This window comes from Cryptomeria japonica, chromosome 2 (genome assembly GCF_030272615.1).
Source record: "Cryptomeria japonica chromosome 2, Sugi_1.0, whole genome shotgun sequence".
NCBI classification, from domain to species: Eukaryota; Viridiplantae; Streptophyta; class Pinopsida; order Cupressales; family Cupressaceae; genus Cryptomeria; species Cryptomeria japonica.
Window position 1 is genome coordinate 279077767 of NC_081406.1, and position 11153 is coordinate 279088919.

General features: G+C 34.5%; 1 long non-coding RNA gene across 1 annotated transcript; it reads right to left on the reverse strand.

Annotated features, from left to right (window-relative positions):
• Positions 1 to 3098: 3098 nt before the first annotated feature.
• Positions 3099 to 3683, reverse strand: LOC131030527 (uncharacterized). Its single transcript, XR_009371633.1, has 3 exons — positions 3612 to 3683; positions 3425 to 3496; positions 3099 to 3171 (listed from the first exon to the last, which is right to left on the reverse strand). It is a non-coding gene; the product is annotated as an uncharacterized LOC131030527 (long non-coding RNA).
• Positions 3684 to 11153: the final 7470 nt, after the last annotated feature.

Consider the following 11153-nt stretch of genomic DNA (forward strand, 5'->3'; position numbering starts at 1 on the left):
TGTGATATTGTACCCATGGACTATTGTCATTTACTTATTGGAAGACCCTAGCAGTATGATAGGCATGCATTGTATGATGGGAAAGAAAATACATATACTATAGATAAGGGACGACAAACGTATACATTGTTTCCACTTCTAGAGGATGATGAGGGTGCAGGTACAAGGACTAAAGTGATCATGTGTGGGAAGAAGGAACTTATCCTAGTTGACAAAAAAGATCAAAGTGTTGTAGCAAACAAACTGAAAACAAATTCAAGTGTAAAGGATGAGTGGGTGGTTGATTGGAAGGATAATGTTTTGATTGGAATGGTAGTATGCCCCTTGGTGCAGGGTAAGGCCATTAAACCATGTGAAAGTGTAGGTATATAGGTACAAGTTGATGTTAAGATAGTGAATTTGCTGACAAATGTACAAGGACAGCTTGGTCCAGGTGATGAAGAACATCATGCACATGAAGATGCAGTGAAGAAAGAGGTAAAGGACAAGGTTTCTCATCAAGATAAGAGTTTTTGTTAATGTAGGAGGACAACCCCAATGCCATGTCTCAGTCCAAGGACAAAAAACAAACCATATTTAGATCTAAGTACCAAAGTGCAGTCCCATTTACAAACCAACAAGGATATGACTCGAAGAAGGCATCCATAACTTCAAGGCTTGGACCCATGGAGAAGACCTATAGATGATAAATCATTTGCACAAAATAATGGAGTGGATATCATTCCTTACTCATGGGACATGATTTCTTCTCTAGGGGGGTCGTATGGTGTAGGAGCACCTAGGCTACCATCAAGCCTCTATGAGGCACATTTTGAATCTTTTGTGTTTTGAAGTATGGAAGTTGTAATAAGGTCTTGAAAGGCCGTATAAGATGTAGTTAGTCCATATATGATATAATAAGGTCATTGAGACTAATGGTTTGTATGTTGAATCCTAATGGGGGCCATGTTGGCACATATTGACAAAATTGGCTTAATATGGAAAATGTGTCTGAGCAATGGGTCAAGTATGATGTTTGATGTTATGTAAGAGTCTTATGGACCTCTTTGGACCTATTTGTGTCATTGAATTCATGGGTTGGGTCTAGTATTAAAGTTATCCAAAGTTGTCTATATTGTCAAAAATTGCTCAATGCAACTTTTTGTGTTTAAAGGGGTGATTAGAAGTTGGTTAGTAATGAAAGATCAAATGTTGTTTCTAACCATTGGGAAATGAATGAATACCTTTAAATAAGCCTTTCCATGGCCTGATTAAAGGTTGATGTGTATTGGGAAGAAGACAATCAATAAAAAAAATTATTGTTTACTGCACTTTTCCTGAGAACTCCCATGTAATAGTCTGTTCAAACTCATTATTTGTCATTAAAATGCATTGACCCACCCCTAGATTTGATTTTGAATTGGAGGGTGAATCTAGTTTAATTTATCTTTTGTGGCATTTGATTTCATTAATAATTTGAAGAGATATCTTATTTTTTTAAAAAATTATCCAAAACCCTACCTAGGGTTGACAATGAACAATAAAAATGTAAACTCTTTTTTTTTCATTATCAAACCCCCAAAATAGGTGGAATCATGTATTTTAGTATTTTATTCCATTTTATACTATTCATAGGTCTCCATGATGCATTTTTCACATGCTCATTGATGTCAAGGTTCTGATTTGACAGTGTACAATCTAAAAACACGAAGTTTTCATGAAGATTTGAATGATATAAAGGAAACAAAGGTATTTGAAAGGTTTTAAAGTGAGGAGAGGGATGTGTGTAGGAAACTTGGCATGATCCAAGTGTGATAGGAACAAGGAACTTAATTAATCCATGGGAGTTCATGATTGTCTTAAGCCTTTGAGTTGGTTGTCACAGTTTGACAGTGTGCTGAAAATCACTGCATTTAGATATTTAAAAGTGGATTTTGTGTTGGTGTGAATGTCAAGGGTGTGGTATGGTGGATCCCCATCATCATAGTTTTTATTTTAAGGGTGGTAAGAGAAGAATAGACCATTCAAACATGATTGTCCTTGTCTACTATATGACTATCATAAAATATGTCAAGACTATCCTAATGAGCAGTGTACTAATCGTGAATGAAGAGTAACCAGGTTGAGTTGGTTGGGTAGGTATAGAGTCAAGAGTAGGAGTGTTGTGAATTCCTTGAAGGGATTTCTAATATTATATGTGGTTGGAGTATCCTTTGTATGTTGGAATGGAGTTTGGAAGTCCTAGTTGAACATGTATTAGGGTGAGTGACTAGTAGGGAGACTTATGGTGATTAGAGTTATTGGAGGGTTTGGATTTGGTTTCATACAAGTTGATGAGGGATATTTGAGCATGTTCCAATGAGTGGATGAGGACTAAGATGCATGAGGGTGTTTTGATGTATTGTAACCTTATGAGTACTCATAACCTTGTGAGGGGTCCTGTGAGGTTTTAGAGGGTTATCACCTTATTGTATAGGTGAATTGGGAGAAAGATCTCTGCCATTTATTGAGTTCATTGGATGCTCTGTATCAGGTTACATGCATTATGAAGCACCTACTCCTACCCTCTTGAAATTATAAGATAAATAATTGTAGATGAGAAGAGAGATGGGAGGATTTATTCAAGATACTAGAGCCTAAATTGGTTGTTATTTGGTTGTCACTATACTTGCAAATTGTTATATATGTATTTGATGAATAGGTGGGTATATTCGAAGGTGGAGATTTTTTGGTACTGGATAATTTATAAACATTGGCTCAAATGATTCCTAGCCTTTGATGTAACTAGAGTTTAATTCTAGTTTTGAGCTACTTCATATATAAATAGGCAATGGGCATAAAAATATATATTTGAACTTTAAAATTGCATACTTATTGTAAATAAGAATGAGCATAAAAATATATATTTGAACTTTAAAATCACAACCGATTTTATGAAATCAAAGACCAAACAAGAAACTAATCCAAAAAATATATTTTAAACTAAATAATTTGTTTTTAAAATTGATTTAATAGATCTAAAAGACCTTGTTGTCATACCTTATCATAAAAATAGAAATATTATAATAAAATTGGAAGAAAATAATTTACACAAAAAAGAAAGGCTACATTAAAACTCACATTTTCTCAAGGTTGGTCAAATTTACAAGTGATTTTGGTAGTCGTCCATATAGATTGTTTGAAACTAAGTCCCTATCCAACACAAAGAGAGTGATATGGATATTAAATTATTATTCATCAATAAGAAAAAAAAATGTAGTATTGATAAAAAAATTTATAGAGTTAATTTTTAAATGACTTAAATATAAAGTTAAATTCCACAAACATTGAATAATCAAACTATTTAATTTTTAAACTTCTTATACACATTTTATATGTTTTTCTACATAATCTTATTTATCTTTGGAACCCTATATTTATAATTAAGAACAATTTATCCACTTACAATTTCTTTAAACTCACAAGGTTTCCAATTTCTTTTGGAATATGACTAAAAAGATTATTTATGCCAAGTGCCCTACAATAAAAATATACAAAAGCTTAAATGTAATAGATATAAATTGAACATATAGAATGTGCATGCATACATTCAAATCCTATAAATATCCAAGATTCATAATGTAAGTACTTACAAATTTAGTAAATGACGCAATGATCCCAATTCTGATGGTATTGAGCCATTAAGATGATTGCCAGTGAAATCACTGTAAAAATAATAAACACTAAATTATAAATATTTCACATCAATGATCAATATGATATCTAAGGGGAGATATTTTTAAAATTTCTTGTTATTTATTCATTTATCTTTCTTTAATAAAAATGCATTATTAAAGTGTGCTAATTATTCTTTAAGGAACCAAAAAAAACGTGTTCTTAACATTCTATAGTTAAAATTAATTCTAAAGACAATTAATTTAAGACCTATTGCACCTTAATCTTGCACTTCTAATCACAAATTTTATTACTTTTAGATATAGTTAAACCCAAGTGTAGAAAAAAAATTCTATAAGGTATTATTTATCAATTTTCATAAGCTTCTATCAAACCAATAGGTGAGTTTTTTTATTTAAAAAAAAAGAATAGAAGATATTGTTGAGACACTTAAATCAAACCCATACATCTAAGGTGGGTGATTAAGCACGATGTTGGAAGTATTGATACTTTGTTAAGAGTGGCAAGGAGGGATAAATTAATTGTTGGTGTTCATATCTCTCAATTGGTTTCTACATATTCTTGGAGAGCAATTTCTTGTTGTGCATCCATTCCTCATTGGATGTTTTTAACCCATAAGTTTTTTGTGGTCCAATGCTATGATTTTGTTGGCATGATTGGCATAACTAATGCAGATCAAGAATGGTGACTGAACCAGTAAAGGACTATTTGTGATGACATTGTGATGAAGAGATTGAGATTGCATGATTGGATGAATTTGATCAGTTATTTGTGTTGTCATTGATGGAAGATGATGTTTAATATGTTGTATTTTGTCATCTAGGTCTTTTTGGTCTACCAGAAACGCCTTACCGGTATTATAGATAGTGAACTGGGAATTAGGACCTTAACCGATAAATGAGGAATGTTTTGATTTGATCTAGCGATTGGTGATGATTGAAGTGTTGTCATTGTAATATGTATTTGACTGGAACCACATCATGTTTTGGCTATCGAAAATCATGTTTATGATTTTTGTTGTATTTTTGCTAGGGTTTAAGAAGGGTTTAAGGACCGGTAAATAATTCTCTTAACTAGTAATAATTTTTGGTTTGGAGGTGATCTACATCAAGTTAAAATGTTGGTGATGATGTGGCACAAACTGCGTAAAGTGTTTGAAAGATGTTTTGGCATGTTTGGAGAGAGAATTTCTTGGGAACATGCAAAGTGCTTAGCGGAGTACTCTAAGGGTTTGACTTTGTATCAGATCAAGATGTGATGATCATTCAACGGTTGTAATTGATTTGTAACTGATTGTAATGATCCATATGATGATCAATGATGATATGTAATGAGTTGTAAAAGATCTGTGATGGTCTATGTTGTAAGTCTTGGGGTTTTGTAACCGACTAAGTTGTAAAGGTTATTTATGTCGGTACAGTTGATTTTTGGTGTGTCAGTGGTTTTGAGAAAAGTGTGAAGCTGAATCAGAGTATGAGATCTACAAGAGAGTAGCAGTTTTGGAGCTTAAGTGGATTAGATCAAGCAAGCAGTTAAGTGATGTACCCAGATCATTTACTATTGTTCTCTAACAATTGTAGCAGTCAAAATCCCTTAATCGGGTAGGTCCTAACAAGCCTTACATTGTAAATCCCTTAACCAGGTAGCTCTATATTAGAGTGTTAAATCCTCTTATGGGGTTGATCCTAATAGGTCAAAGCCCCTAATAGGGATCATCATCTAAATCCCTTAACTAGGTGACTCCTACAAGGCATCATTGTAAGCTTCTAACCAGGCTAGGCTCGTAATAGGGCACATTCCGAAAGAGTGCACAATTTTTTGTGGGTACTGATTCCCACCGTGGTTTTTCCCTATTTGGGTTTCCACGTGAAAAACATGGCATTCATATGGTGAATTTTTTTGTGTTGTTATGTTTTACTTTCAGTTTATGCATATTGATGAACACTTAATGAGTTGTTCTGATAAACTAGTTTAACAATTGGTTATCAGTGATTACCGATAATGGTAAAGAGTTTATTATTGGTTTATGTTTGATTTGAAGAAGTTTTATAAGTTCAAGTTTTAAGATTGAAATTATTGTTAATACTCATTCACCCCCCTCTCAGTATTAACCGGATCTTTTAAGATTATCAATTGGTATCAAAGCATTGGTCCTTTGTGTGTAGAAAGCTTAACAACTTGAGGGAAAGATACTAAAGAAAGATGATGAAGAAGGAGGGTCCCAAGTTTACCAAGGACAACTACCAGATATGGAAAGACATGATGAAGATATACATTAAAGGATTGGGTTCTCAGTATTGGAATCATGTGATGAACAAGTATATTGCTCCTACTACCAGCCCCTTGACACCAAATGAGCTTAAAGAGAAACAAGAAAACATTCAAGCCTTGGAAGCAATTGTAAGTACTTTATCTGATTCTGAGTATATAGATGCTCATGGATTAGAAACTGCATTTGAGGTATGGGAGAAATTAGAATTGATTTATGGAGGAGATGAACATGTTCAAAGAGAAAAAGAAGAAAGTTTAAGAGGCAAATTCGATGACATGAAAATGGCTAATGGTGAGAACATTGCACAATATGGTAAAAGGATTAAAGAAGTTGCAGGTGGTATTAAGAGTAATGGAGGTAAGATTGATGATGATATTATTATTAGTAAAATGCTTATAACTCTCCTACCACAGTATGCTATTAGAGTTTCTACAATTCAAGAACTGAGATCTATCTCTAAAGATAAAGTCAATGTTGATTCTCTTATTGGAACATTGACTATGTTTGAGTTAAACAACTTTGATAATAGTGTTTCAAAACCATCTGAATCTTCTTTTAAAGCTTTTGTTACCGGTACATCTGTTAGGAAAGGAAAGGATATTTGTCATAATCATGACTGCATGTCTAGTCATGGAGGTAGCAGAGGTGAGGATGATAATGAAGATTTTCTGATGGAACTTGAGGCACTATTGGCTAAAAGATTTCCTAGAGGCACCGGTAAGTATAAAGGTAAATTACCCTTGAAGTGTTTCTCTTGCAATAAAATTGGACACATAGTTGCTAACTGTCCTAATACTGATAAGAAAGAGAAGTTCAAAAAGTACAAAGGAAAAGGAGATAAACATTGCTATGTTGCAGTTGATGAAGGAGTAACTGATGAAGAATCAAAAGAAGATGACAATGAGGAGATAGTGTTTGTTGTTGTGAAGGAAGATCAGACTGATGAAAAGAAATTGGTGTCTCACATGGATAACAGTGATGAATGGATGATAGATAGTGGTTTCTTACACCACATGGCCGATGATAGAAACAAGTTCTTATCCCTTGAAGAATTTGATGGAGGTATAGTAAGATTTGGTAACAACTCACCCTGCATGGTTAAAGGTAAATGATCTATTTCATTAAATGGAAAAATAAATGCAGATGATGTCTTTTGGGTTGATGGATTAAAGGATAACCTTTTGAGTGTTGGTCAATTAAATGATAAGGGTTAGCTTCTAGAATTTAAAAGTAGAGTGTGCAGGAATCTTGGAAATAATGGAGAATTCATTGTTACTAGAAAGAAGACAAGAGGTAATCTTTTTCATCTGAATACTAATGTGAATAGTTGTTTGGTGGAAAAGATTGAAGACAACTAGTTATGGCACAAGAGATTTTGTCATGTTAATTTTGTCAATTTGATAAGGTTAGTAAATCAAGTATTGTGAGAGGTTTGCCCTAGCATGTTAAACTAGATAATGTGTTATGTAAAGATTGTCAGATGGGTAAGATGAGTTCTGTATCTTTCAAGAGTAAGTCTTTCTCTTTAGAAAATATCCTTGATTTGGTTCATACTGATCTTTGTGATCCTCTGAGGACTAAGAGTTATTTTGGTGATAGATATTTCATTATTTTCACTGATGATTTTTCCAAGATGATTTGGGTAACTTTTCTAAGAGAAAAGTCAAAGGCATTCAGTAAATTTAGAGCATTAAAAGATTTAGTTGAGAAAGAAACCAGGAAGAATTTGAAATGTTTAAGATCTAACTGGGGTGGAGAATTTACTTCTGATGAATTTGTGAAGTTCTGTGATGAACAGGGAATCAAGAGGCAGATGTCAACTCCTAGAACACCACAATAGAATGGGATAGCAAAGAGGATGAATAGAACAATTATTGAAGCTACTAGAACCATGTTGATTCAAGGTGAAGTACCAAATTTTTTTTGGAGAGAAGCAGTTAGCACTGTTGTTTACACTTTGAACCAGGTACTTATCAAGAGAGGTAACAACAAAACACCTTATGAATTATGGCATGGCAAGACTCCTACTATAAGTTACATTAAAAAGATTAGGAGTAGATGTTTCATTAAACATGATGATTACACTAGAAAGTTTTATGCAAAGTGTGATGAAGGTATTTTTCTTGGTTACTCTACAAAGAGTGAGGCTTTCAGATTTTATAACAAAAGAACAAAAAATATCACTAAGAGTGCTAATGTGAAGGTAGATGAACTCTTTGAGAAATATGATGAGACCAGTAGATTTGAACCTAAAAAGATGAAGATAAAGTTGTGTTTATTGAACCAAAGGTACAAAAGAATGGTGAGAAGAACAATGCAGAAATAGGTGCTCAACCGGTAAATGAAGATAGCAATGAAGAAGACAAAGAACCTAAAGAAGAAGGCACAACACCAGAACTAGTAATACCAAGATATGCTAGACAAAATCATTTAGAAGAACAAATTATAGGAGATAAAAATGCTGGTGTACAAACAAGAAGAAAAATCAGAGAAAACTCTTGTCTGATTTCAACTGTAGAGCCTAAAACAGTAAGAGAGGAATTGAAGGATGATGATTGGATTAATGCCATGAATGAGAAATTGGATCAGATTGAGATGAACAAGACATGGACACTTTTTCCTAAACCAGAAGACAAGAATTTGATCAGCACTAAATGGGTCTTTAGAAACAAGTTGAATGAAGAAGGCATGGTTGTGAGAAATAAAGCAAGGTTGGTATGCAAAGGCTATGCACAAGAAGAAGGAGAAGACTATGGAGAAACCTTTTCATCAGTGGCGAGATTGGAAGGAGTCAAAATGTTACTTTCTTATGCTTCCTTTAAAGGATTTAAGGTCTACCAGATGGATGTTAAATCTACTTTTCTTAATGGCATCCTTGAGGAAGAAGTGTACATAGAACAACCAGATGGATTTGCTTTAACTGAGAATAAAGATATGGTTTGCAAGTTGCATAAGGCACTATATGGATTGAAGTAGGCACCAAGAGCATGGTTTGAAAGATTGCATGCACATCTGATCAAGATAGGATTCCAATATACTAGTGAGGATAGTAACATATATCTTAAGACTGATGGAGACAAAGTATTGATAGCTGAAGTATTTATAGATGATATAATTTTTGGAGGTGATGCTGATTTATGTATGGTGTTTCTTGAGGAGATGAAGAAAGAATTTGAAATGTCTCTTATTGGTGAAATTAAGTTTTTCATTGGGCTACAGGTCCAACAATTGGATGGTGGAATATTTATTTGTCAAAGTAAGTATGTAAAGAAAGTGTTGAAAATATTTGGCATGGAGGATTGTAAACCAATTGGTACTCCGATGGTGATAGGTTGTAAACTATTTAAAAAGATTATTCACCCTCTGTTGATGAAAAGGAATATAGGTTCATGATCGGTAAGTTGCATTATGTTGTTCACACTAGGCCTGATATCACCTAGGGGAGTCTCTATTTTTTGCCTCTAGTTTCATTGCGATAGCTATGGGTGTAGACCTTATTCAAGTACACTCAGACAGACGTGATGATTTCAAAAAAAATTTGTGGCTGAATGTGGTGAAGGGAAATATTGTGAACTATGTGGAAGGGATGCAGGGTTAAGATCTGGCCTTCTTTGAACAATTTGCCATGTCTTGGGAGAAAGATGAAGTAAAAACTGGGGGAGTAGTTTTTACAGTATCTACAGAGACCATCGTTGTTGTTACTGGTTTACCCCTAGGAGTGAATTTCCCCAAAAAAGTTGAAGGGGACATACAAGGATGATTTTAAGAGATTATTTAAACTAGATGAAGGTGTCTTGAGGCTTCAGAGTAGTTACAATAGAGAATACCTACCTGGGGTTCAAAAAGATGTGGCACTCATGCTCATGAAGTATTTCACCTTGGATGAGAGTTTCAAATGCTTTCACACCCAACTCTTTCCCATGTTGAATCATCTCAGCTATGGTGTTAAAATGAATAACCTTTTTTGGGTTTTCTCTTCTTTATCCCAACCAATTGTTTCAGCTAAAGCTAAGAATACTCTCGCTCTTTACCAAGGCTTAATCTTGGGGCTTTATAAATTTTATTTGGATTTAACCCCATCTACTGGGACCCCATTGATTTCCTTTGGCCCCATGTCTAACTCTAATTTGGTTGTAGATATTTCTGTAACCCCTATTACTAATATTGACATGAATTTGGCCTCCTCAATTAAGACTAAACTTGTCCATACCCAATTCAAATCTTTGAGGGGCCAAACAAAAAAATCCCCTTGCTCCCCCTTTCAATGAAGTTAATTTGGATGACTCTCAAGTGGAAGAGGAATATGAGGATTTTGACTCTTCTTCATCCATAAGTTTAGATTGGTCTCTATCTAGTTCTACAAAGAAATCCCCCTTCACCCCCCTCCCCACTAGGCTCCCCTTCCCAGTCCATGGTTTTTCTACCTTCAAGCTTGAAACACTCACTCTAGCAGATAAAGTGAACGGGTTGGTTGAGGCTATTGACAAATAGGATGTGGTCATTCATTGGCTCCTCTCCCAAATGAATGTAGCCAAGAATAATATTAGTAGGTTGGAAGCAATGATAGAGGTAGAGGCTTGTGGTGACAGCTAGGCTTGGAAAAAAATGACGAGAGGGTTTGGAAGGTTACCAATGGCATGGCAAGGAAAGTGGAAAAGTGGGAGACCATGGAGGAGAAGCTTAATAAAATCAACGCAAAGATTAATCAGAGGGATGAGAGGAAAGACATGGTTGAGCTAAAGGAAAATAATGAGGCCTTAGAAAAGGTTGAAGAGATGACTACTCTAAGCAAGGAAATGGCGATGAAGAATTCTACCTCTACATGCTATCTAGGAGGAGATTGAGAAAAAGAAGGCAAAGAGTAAGAGACATTTGGAGTCTCTTTCTACGATGTTGGATCCCATCACCTTTACTATCAAGGCTACTTTAGACGTTGTGGCTTTGTCCTCAAGGAAAGATTCTAACAAAAAACTGTCATTTTTTGATAAAGTGGAAGTTTTATGCCATGAATGACAAGATGATAATGCCCCCACTTAGTAGGCCACTCCTTTGTGTTTGTGGTGGGTGGTTGGTTGTCTAGTTTATTTTTTTATCTCTCTATGTAGCGGTCATGTTCTTGTTGTTTGTTAGTTTTTTGTGCTTTTTGGTCTTGGCTTTAGTGTTTGGGTTGGGTGTGCACTCCTCATGCACCCCAACTAGTTGCTCTTAATTATTTATGTAAAAGGTT